Source organism: Helianthus annuus, chromosome 9 (assembly GCF_002127325.2).
Source record: "Helianthus annuus cultivar XRQ/B chromosome 9, HanXRQr2.0-SUNRISE, whole genome shotgun sequence".
In the NCBI taxonomy this organism is placed as follows: domain Eukaryota; kingdom Viridiplantae; phylum Streptophyta; class Magnoliopsida; order Asterales; family Asteraceae; genus Helianthus; species Helianthus annuus.
In genome coordinates, this window is record NC_035441.2 from 158,598,161 (window position 1) to 158,609,160 (window position 11,000).

General features: G+C 33.2%; 1 pseudogene; it reads right to left on the reverse strand.

Moving 5' to 3' along the window:
• Positions 1–5,806: 5,806 nt before the first annotated feature.
• Positions 5,807–7,520, reverse strand: LOC110879211 (annotated as a pseudogene).
• Between the last annotated feature and the right edge of the window lie 3,480 nt (positions 7,521–11,000).

Consider the following 11,000-nt stretch of genomic DNA (forward strand, 5'->3'; position numbering starts at 1 on the left):
CTCAACAGATAGAGATCAGGAAACTGATCAAGGAAATCTAAAAAAAGGTAATATGTTTACCTTAAAAAACTTATGGAGAATCACATCTTGATGTGATTCAAGGACATAAGGAAATCCAGGATGAGAGTATGTCACTCACCTCTGGTGGAGATGATACTGGTAAACTTAATGCTTCACCAAATTCTGGTAAAGCAAAAAGTGACCCTATCATTTCCAAAACAGCAGCAAATGTGTTTGCAACTGGAATGTTAGCAGGAACATCTGTTGTTCCAAATATCCCTGAAAAACCCAAGAAAATCTGGAAACAATGTTGGAAAAAGTTTACAAAATTTGCAAAAGAAATCCAGTGGAAGAAAAACTTGATATGTTGCTGTCAGAGATACAAGGTCAAAGGGCTGAGATGAAGACATTATCAGAATCAGTGGAAGCAATAAAGAAACAGACTGATGATAACACTGAAGCACTAAAATCCCTTCAGAAGATGAAAGAAAAAGCACCAGAACTCAACATTTTTGCATCAGAAATTCAAATGATTCTCAAAGAAATAGAAAAGATCAAAACACAAGTTGTGAATGTGATGGAGTCAACACAGTCAAGCAGTGGAAATAAAGTTTTGGAAGAAGAAATTACCATTCTAAGGGCAAGTAATAACAGCATCACAGATGCCCTTGAGAAGCTGTCAAAAGAATGGGCTGAAGATCAGAAGAAAACACAAGCTGAATTCAATCAAGTTCAGAAAAACCTGACCAGCAACTCTAAACTGGTAAGAGAAACACAACAACTAATGGAGAAAATGCAATTCAATGTTGCAAGTTTAGCCAAAGTGGATCCTCAAAGACTCATAAAGGAAATTCCGGTTTTAAGCTCACATCAGAAAGCTCCAAAGTCAACTCCTCAACAATCATCAACTACACCAATCACCAAAGCTGATACCACAATGATGGGACCACCTCCAAATATTCCAAAAGAAGAAATGCTGAAAAGACTAGCAGCTGTAAAACCTCAAGTCATTACAAATTTGAAAATGCTAGCTGCTGTTCCAAATCCAACAATATCTGATGACTCAGCAATAAGCAAATATATGAATATACAAACAATGAAGGAATGGGAACAAGAAGGTGAGTCAAAGGCAAAGTCAAAGATTGTTAAGAGAAAAATCTCAGAAACCAAGTCTATCATGGTCAAAGAAATTGCCAGAGATGTAATGATGTTTCCTGAATACAATCTGGTAAGTTACTACTTGACAAAAGAAGATGAAATACCAAGATCACTATCTCCTACCAGGCTAGGGTTAAGAGAAGAACGAATGAAAAGAGGGCCATACAACATTCACAAACACAATGAGAATCCGGTAAGAAGAATTTTAAAGGTGGATGAAGTTAAAGTTGCAACTGATGATATAGGAGGAACTTATGTACAAAACAGATACACACTTCAAAGAGAAAAGGGGGATGAACAGAAGGTAACTGATGAAGAATTAGCTGACCAGTTGCATCCTTTGGACATTTTGTTCATGAAGGATCACTATGAAAAGGAAAAGAAAAATAACCAAGAGGTCAGAAGGGCACTGAATGGCATATCAAAGGCTGAAATATCACTATTTGAAAGAATGGCTTTTTCAGACTTTGATCTATGCATCAATTATGAGCATGTGCACAACAAAAAAGTGTACTTTAGATCACCTAAGACAAAAGTTCCCTCAGAAATACTGGATGATGCAAGATTTGGAGACATCATTATGCAGACAAGCAAAGATGGAGAACAAGAATATGGTGTAATCTTCAGAGATCAAGACAATAACAAAGCTCTGTTCAGAAGTATTGATATCTGTAAGTACTCAAATCAAACTCTGAGGTACATCTTAAAAACCATGAACAAAAGACAGGAACATCTTCAGAAGATAGAAAAGAACTTGGAAGGAAGCAGGAAAGAAATTGAGCAAATGATTGAAGAATGGATTCAAGCAAGAGAATGGTACAAAGACATGTATGACAGCTGCAACAAATACATCTCCTCCAAAAAGAAGATAAAAGAAGGAGATATGCATAAGAGAGTGAAGCTGAATTAAAACTTGTTTATTTTCATCTTTTATGTAATTTGTTTTTCAAAAACTTTAGCAACTGGTTTAAATTTTGCAAGTATTAAGTTTCCACTGTTTGGAAATTTTATATTCATGAGATAGTTCATTTTCTTATAATACTTAGGGGGAAACTGTTAGGAAACTTTATTTGTAAGTATTGAAGAAAATCTCAATCAACTGGATCTCTGAAGAAGATAACAGTCCTGAAGAACAACAGCAAGATGAAGAAAAACAGCTGGGACAACTGAAAAGCAAAGTATCTACTACAAAGAATCTCAAGTTGATAAAGAGTTGATTTGGATTATCAGAGAAGGTCGTTTCTGATGGATCTGATGAAATATCATCAGTTTCTGACAAATTCTGATCATCAAATTTTCTGATGATTTGTTCATCAGAATTTCTGATGAAGTGGCTTATCAGAAATTGTGATGAAAGACCCACTTGTCTAAAATCACAGCTCTATCCTGCCACCCATGACCGAAGCATGACATTATTGGTTTTCATGATTACAATGCAACTTGAACGATGGATTCAATGAATATGTCAAATTGCTACTTGATGCCGGACTTATTGCATGAATAAACAATTGTTTATTCATGTCCAGCCGTCTATAAATAGAAGGCTTGAGAGGCAGAAGATATTTAAGTTTGAAGCTTAGCATTCACATATAAACACTCAAACTCCACTGCTCTTCTCACCCACAGAAATCAAGATTCATTTGTATTAGATAATAATCTTACAATCACCTTGTTAAACTAATTTGTTTCAAAGTCATATAAACTTGATAATTCTTTAGGTCTTGTTTCTTGAAAGTCTGATTTCCATTTCCGCACATCTTTTTCACATATACTAAAATCACTTGCCATATTACGTAAAAAGAAGTTGTTAAGGCCATACTGGGTCCAACACTAGCCTTTCATCCATCACATTCAAGATTCAAGACCCAATCATGATGTCTCGCGTCACGTGCCTTTCATCTGGTGATCGTGTTTTATCCACCATGATCGGCCAAATCTCTCGGGTTTCACCCTGGTGTATATTTTTGTAAGAATTGTAGGGTTTCAAACATTTGTTTTATATTTGATTGGTGACTAGTGGAGTTTAGTATTCGAAACTTGTGATAACTAACTTGCATTTATATTGAATTCGTTAACTGTCGAGTGAATCATTAAATTTGATTTTGCAAAATGTTTATGTGCAATTATGCCTTGTCATATGTTAGAACTTATATGTTCTTGGCAACGAAGTGCATTGTGGTCCGTTCTTGCAACGTTGATAGCTCTCGGCACCTAAGCCATGTTACACTAAGTTTGTTAATCATCAAATTCAACTAAATCAAACTGGGTGTGAACCTTGTTTTCCAATATAGTTTAAAATCAAGAAATCAAAGTTTTGCAATAGTTAAATAATCTATTTTCATAGTAATTAATAAATTGTCGGTCCAATCTGACACCTTTCCCAAACAAAGAAATTATTATCATAGCAAACTTCATAAATTGTTCCACCTTGATAATTGATCGAATCTTGACACAAACCACAGACTCTTTGTGGTTCGACCCCTGACTACCACTAGTTATTAGTTTGAGGTAATTTGGGATTATAAATGTTATCTTTTACCCGGGCGTGACACTTCGATCACACCGCCACCATATCAACCAAAAAGCCGTCACAACAACAAGGCAACACCCCTTTCTATATGTTTCTCTCTCTCTCTTTCTCTCTAGAAACGTCTTCCTTATTTCCCTCTTTAGAGAATGTCACTGGGTAGGTCCGTAAAAGGATAAAAGCACACATAGTCGTCGAAAAATAGAGACAAGAGAGAGAGAGAGAGAGAGCGCTTTAGATAGAGAAAAAGAGTTGAGATAAAGAGATCGATAAAGAAAGTACAACCAATGGTTTTAAAACCCCAAAGGCACAAGTGTGTCATAGAATGGAGAGGTAGGATATATGTGACAACAAGACACGAAATAAGCCAAACATACACCACTACACTGCGTAAAGCAGTTTCAAATGTACATTATATAAATGTATATTTGCTCTCTTTTCAAATTATTAGTACAAAAAACACATTAAATCATATATTATATTACATAGGTTGCATGTCCAAAAAGTTGCCATAAAAAATAAAAGATTGCCCCAAAACAGAAACTCACACCATGCATTGAATGTGTAAGGTGATGGATAATAATAAGTTACTAGTTTGAAACAAGACACCCATGATTCTTGATATAAAAAATAAAAAAACAAGGAAGATAATAGGTAAGTTGAATGGTCTTCGTTATTTTTCATTTTTACATTGAGAATCATGCTCGTCTTGTTTGATTAATATATTATCTATCGCCGAACACACGGAGTTAATTTGTTTGTGCATTCAAAATGAAACTCTAGTGATCTAGTGATTTTGCGTTTGTCTCCCACAAAGTGATGTACTTTCAAACATTTGCAAATGCATAAGGTGATATCTAGGTGGAAAAATGTTGTTTTTCAAAAATAAAAATAAAAAATCCTTTAAGTCTGATACTTAACAATAAATACGGGAATAACAAGAAAAAAATAAAGGTAATTTTTAGATTTTTAAATATAGTAAAGAAATTTTGAAATAAAGTAAACATGTACAAAATTTACAAACAATTCTGCTGAGTCAAAATTACAAATTATGTGATCAATTATAAGGATAAAATGTACTAAATTTAGATGAAAAAGAATAACTATTATTGTTTTTATAATAATAATAATAATAGTAATAGTAATAATAATAATAATAATAATAATAATAATAATAATAATAGTAATAATAGTAATAATAGTAATACTAATAATAATACTAATAATACTAATAGTAATAATAGTACTAATAATACTCATGATGATGATGAACCACACCAAATTAAGTTAACCTTTTCCTAAAACAGAACACTTGAGTCAGTTGGTTGTATTGTTGTACGTCGTGGATCTGTGATTATCGTTAGTTTTGCTATCATTTTTTATGAATATGCTCACTTGAACAAAATTTATTTTTAACCCCCATCCCAAATTGACTCACAATCATTGTTATGATTTTGTTCTCTCACTCAAACTTTGTTGCTACTGCTTTTTATGGTACAAAAGAAAACGACTGGCCTTTTGAAACCAAGTTCGATTTCACAGCAAGTGTTTTATAGTGTTGTCGCATGTTCCAAGTCGGAGCGTTGTTGCAAACAAGGGAGTACCCATCGTTTGGTTACTACTTACTAGGGTCAAGCGACAACACACTTTTTTTAGCTTTATACGTTTACTGTATTACCAGAAATTTCCTGGCCACATATTGTGAAGAATTGAGTGACTCCTATAACTAATTTGTGTAATATTGATAAAAGAAGACGTTTGGTTTAATTGGTAATACTGGTGTCATTATATTATAAGGACATAGGTTCGAATCCTATAGTCTTAGTTCAGCTTTCTTATTCTTTTACGGTTGGATATTAAAGACATACTAAATAATACGCTATATACTTACACTAAAAAACCAAAATATTTTGGTTACCCGCTGAATATGGATAAGCAATTCTACCGCAATAAACCGCAAGAAGGACACCATGCAACCACTGTTACGATTCCTAGAAACCACGAAGTTTGCTAAATCTGGTAACCATAAGAACTTTATTGGGCTTTAAAAAAAGCTTCAATATTGAACTTTATCACAAGCCTTCACTCTAGAAACCAAAAACAATTTCATGAGCTTGTTGTGAGCAAAGTGAATAATTAATACTACATGATATGAGAAACCAAACGTTACAAACTAGCATCTACTTAACAATTCTTACTAGAAATTTAATGCTGATAAAGCTAATTACCAGTTTTAATTAGCCTTTGAAACATTACATTAAAGTGGTAGATAACAAAGAAAGGAAATATGCCAACATAGCTCTCAAGTAAAATTAGCTACTCATAGCTGGCTTACAATATCCACGAAAGATACATAAGTACCAACAACTGCAACAATCAAGCCACTTAATAGAACAAACCCAACAAACACCACCTCAACTCCAATTCTCCTGTAAATTCTGGAGATCTTCCACACAAGCACGGTATTATTATCGAAGTTGTGGCACTTAAGAGGGCCCCCACAAGTGACATTAGATACCCGAAAAAGGGAAGGGAGAGGACAACAATCACAGTGCTTATCATTAAAATGGTCCTTATAAAAAAGCTAAATATCCTCTTGTTGTAAGAAGCATGAAACCGTGCTTCAATATAGTCGACTATCGGTGTTAGCATTAGTGCATATTTTGCTATCGGAGTAATGAGGGTGGTGCATATGGCCACTCTTGAACTTATATTATTTGTTGGAAGATTTAAGGTAATCTGTGACTCTACATTGGAACCATACATAAGATAACCAATAACTGCCATCAATGAGTAAGTAACAGTAGACAAGGCAAAACAAAGGAACAAGACCTGCAGCATACAAGATCACAAAAAAGTATTTAGTAAGAATAAATATATGGTTATTATGCAACTTATAATGATGATTTAACCTTTGAGAATTGACGTTGGTTTCTCATGGAAGTATAGAGTGTTGGGAAAACTGGATGAGCACAATAGCAGAATGCATACAAGCTAATAGCTGATGGGATTCCACTCCAATTTACAACTCTACCCTTCTCCTGAAAACCAACACCATCAACTGCACCATCCCAGAAGACTGAGCCTAATATGATCATGGAGGCTATAACTCCACTGGCTGATATGTAGGAAAGAATGTTCATGTTTTGTAACCAGCTTGTGGGAAGTATAATAAGCGCGACAAGAACAATAAATCCACTTTTTGCACCAATATGATAGCCATAAACATCAAACTCCATGTCTGGAAATAAGTTGCTTAAATTATCACCTTCTAGGATTAGGAAACCGGTAGCGACTAAGTAGAGTTCTAGGTCCATAGTTATTGATACTATAGCTTCCCCGGTTTTTCCAAATGCGCAATTGCCGATGTCCGGGTAACTTGTTATTGTTGGATCAATATCCATACATCTTTGGATCAACAATCCTGTGTACAAGGTTGAGCTTGCAATTACTAAAAGAAGTACCAAGCTCAACCATCCTCCTTCTGCCAATGCATAAGGGATTGATAATAATCCAACTCCTGAAAACATACACATGTTATTTGAATTATGGAATTTATTAATCTTCTAAGTATGATTAATTAATTATAAAACATGTATGCATATCATGTATTTAAGAGCATAATAATTAAGAAAATGGACATGAGAGTGCATTGAGACCATTGAAACAAGTACTTATGAAAGAAGCACCACTAATATTGGTGTATTGCTCCTCTTTTGAATTTATAACTACATAATCTTCACTGCTATGAAGAAATGGTATTGTAAGTGTAACAGAGTAATCTTCATGCTTTTTGCCCTCCATTAGAACTCACAGAAAAAGGAGATAAAAAGGGATATTTTATTTGTGATGCAAAATATCTCTAAACTATGCTTCTTATATAACCACTAAATTTTCAAATTCATTTTCCTTCCATTTATTCACTAATTAAAATATTAAAATTATTAATCGGTAGTCTTAAAAATCTTACCTTTTTAAAAAATGTTAATTATAATTTACTGTTCTATAACTGCATTAACTACACAATTAAGGTTTTTCTTTTCTTTTTAGGATAACTATTTTGCAACGAATTTATAGCAACACGATTTCTAATTTTATCTTGAATTGATAAATTTAACTATGTGTAAAAATTATAATTATAAAACATCATGCATGAGAATTGTTTAAGTATATGTACTGCGTGGATGTACAAATAAGTACGTAAATATGTTAGTTCTTATAGCTAATTTTCATGTCATATTTAGAGATAACAATGATTTTATCTCTTTTAAACACTCTCTAGCTAATTTTCATGTATTTTTCTTTGAATACTTTGTTTTTGATTGTTTGAGGGAGATTTTCAAAGATGTAACTTGTTATAGAATTACTCTTATATATATATGACAGTAGAGTTCTTGCCTTTTTCACAATCAATGCACCTAAAATACGTTGATATTATTTGAGACAGAAAAATCCTTATGATTTAAAAATTTCTCTAGCAGAAAACACAAAACTAGATTTGCAAATTATTCATAACTGGATGAGAGGGCCGTCAAGGAAACTTATCTGTTCAACTTTGCGTTCTATATTAACTCGGTGTATATTAATTTGATGTCGTATTCAATATTTTCCCACATTTTATATTAAATTGATGTCGTATTCAATATTTTCGCACGTTTAAAATGTATATGTAAAAACATATCAATCAAACAAAACAAAGATGTAAACATGTATTTTACAAAATATGATTACAAGATCAATCATTGACCATTTAGAAATATTATTTTATAATTAAACCAATTTATTTTTCTCTAGGATATATAGTGTGTATGCTTGGTAATAAGGTTCTTACTTCTTAGAGCTTTATTGATATCCAAATTAAAATAACATCTTAGAAGTGAATTTCTTTATTTTACATGATGAGTGGTTTTTCATTGGTCCATGGCAAGTCATATTGTCATGGACGGAAGGTCAAGGAGGCCATTGTGGCGACGGATACCAAGAATTCAAGAAATCTTCAAAAAACTAATTAGAAAATAAATAAAAAAAATTACCAATGGAAGCCAAAATAAGTATATATACAAAACTATTTTTGTATTTTCGGAAATTTCACCTATGAAATAAAAAGACAATAATAATTTTTGTAGTCCCATCTTGAACCTATAACCTTTCGGTTTTTAGAATGAATTGCACATTTCAAACCACCAAGATAATCTTCATTTTCGTACTTGTTGGTAAGCTATTCAAGTAGCTAGCTCCAATAGAAAAACAAAACTATAAAACGCTTATTCGAAATAAGCTCGTTTGTAAAAGGAGTCTACTCGGCTCGGATCGTTTATGAATTCAAGCCAACTTGGATCATTTATAAACCAAGCCTATAGGGTTGTTAACAAGTTGAGCTAGCTTGGGTTTGTCAACGAGACGTGCTCAGTTTAGTTAGTAAACAAGCCGAGCTAAGCTTGGTTTATAAACGATCCAAGCCGAGTTGGCTCACGAGCCGATTTCAAACTATTTTTTTCGAGTGAACTTCAAGTCACGGGCTATATGAGCATTTCTAGACTTAGTATTAGCAAGCAGGAAACAATTAATATTAAGTATTAATTAGGCTAACATTATGATATAAATCAGATTATATATAATTAAATTCTTTTATGCAGTAACGTGTAGACTGACAATAAACATCAATTCATTACAAATAAAGTAATTCAAGCCGAATTTGCTTGGTTTTGTAACGATCTAAGCCGAGCTTTCTCGTTTCAGAAATGATCTTTTTACAAACAAGCTTATTTCAATTAAAGGTTTTTTTTGGATCAAGCTTTGAGCTAGGAGATATATGAATAGGCCCTACCAAGTTGGTGTGATTAGCTTCTTTCTGTGTTGTAAAATTGTGATTATGCAGCTTTCGATTTGAAAGTTTGAGGTGACTTGTGTGTAACATTAAGATTTTTATTTGGACTGGTATTCTCTTATTTTTGTGTTTTCACACTTGATAAATAAACATGTTCCGTGAAAAAATTCCATGTGTTCCACATGTTTCATACATGTATTGTTTTCTTCTTTTAGGTTCTTATGCTGGTTATCAAGCATAGGATATGGAAACTGATAGGCGAAGCTGTGGAGATAATTTGTAGAGATTTACAATATTCGATAATTTTTTTTCTTTGGATTTTTTTTTAAGTTATAATAATTGTTTCATTCCAATCACCAGGGCAAATTACATAAGTATAGCAGGTAGACGAGCAACAAACTGCGCCGTCATCCCCTTCTGAATAGAAAATCCTAATCTACTAAAAACAAAGCCTCGCCCATGAGGGGTCGAAAAGTTGTTGTGGACCATACGCTGAACTATAGCCAAGAACCGAACCGCCTCCGGCGTCAAGGAGCCGAACGGATTTGTAAAACTTTTTGGCTTGTATTTTTTTTTGTTATATAGATATATGTGCATTTGCATATAATTGTAACTAGGTTTAAACACGTTCGCCGCGTTGCGGCAAATTTCTTTTTTATTTAGTCTGTGTTTATATGTGTTTTGAAATCACTACGAGCGTGTTGCGAACGGAACTGCTGCCAAAGAATAAAAAAATGTAGAAAAAAACACTAAAAGATAACCGAAAGAAAATCAACAAAAAAAGTGTATGGTAACGATGTTGTTCGTATGAAACCCGTGGTCAGAGATGAGCAAATTGTTCTGGGTATCGGTATCAAATTTGCCGAACCGAAAGATCTTAAGTACCAATTCGGTACCGACTTTTGGCATTCCTGGTACCGGTTCACTACCGTTTTTTACCTTCATATACTAGTACCGTAACCGGCATCTTCGGTATCAGTACCAATTCTGTATCGGTTGGCACCGAACTCATCCCTACCCCTGAAACTAAAAAAAGAATAAATTAAAAGTCGAAAAAATCAACAAAAAAAAGTTGTACGATACCGTTGTTCGTACGGTAACCGTGATCAGGGATGAGCAAATGGTACCGGGTAGCAGCATTGAATTTCCCGAACCAAGAGATTTCTAATATCAATTCGGCATCAACTTTTGACGTTTTCTGTATTAGTGCCGTTTTTTACCTTCATGTACTGATACCGAACAGGACCGTACCGGTATTTTCGATACCAGTACTGGTTCGAACCGGTTGACACCAAGCTTATCCCAACCCCTGATATTAAAAAAAAGTATTAAAGTTAAAAAGTAAAGAAAATAATAATTATTATAATATTAAAATAATAAAAGTATTAAAAAGCTATATATTATTATAATATTAAAATCACTATTCATTTCAAATCGTTTATTAATATATATATATATATATATATATATATATATATATATATATAT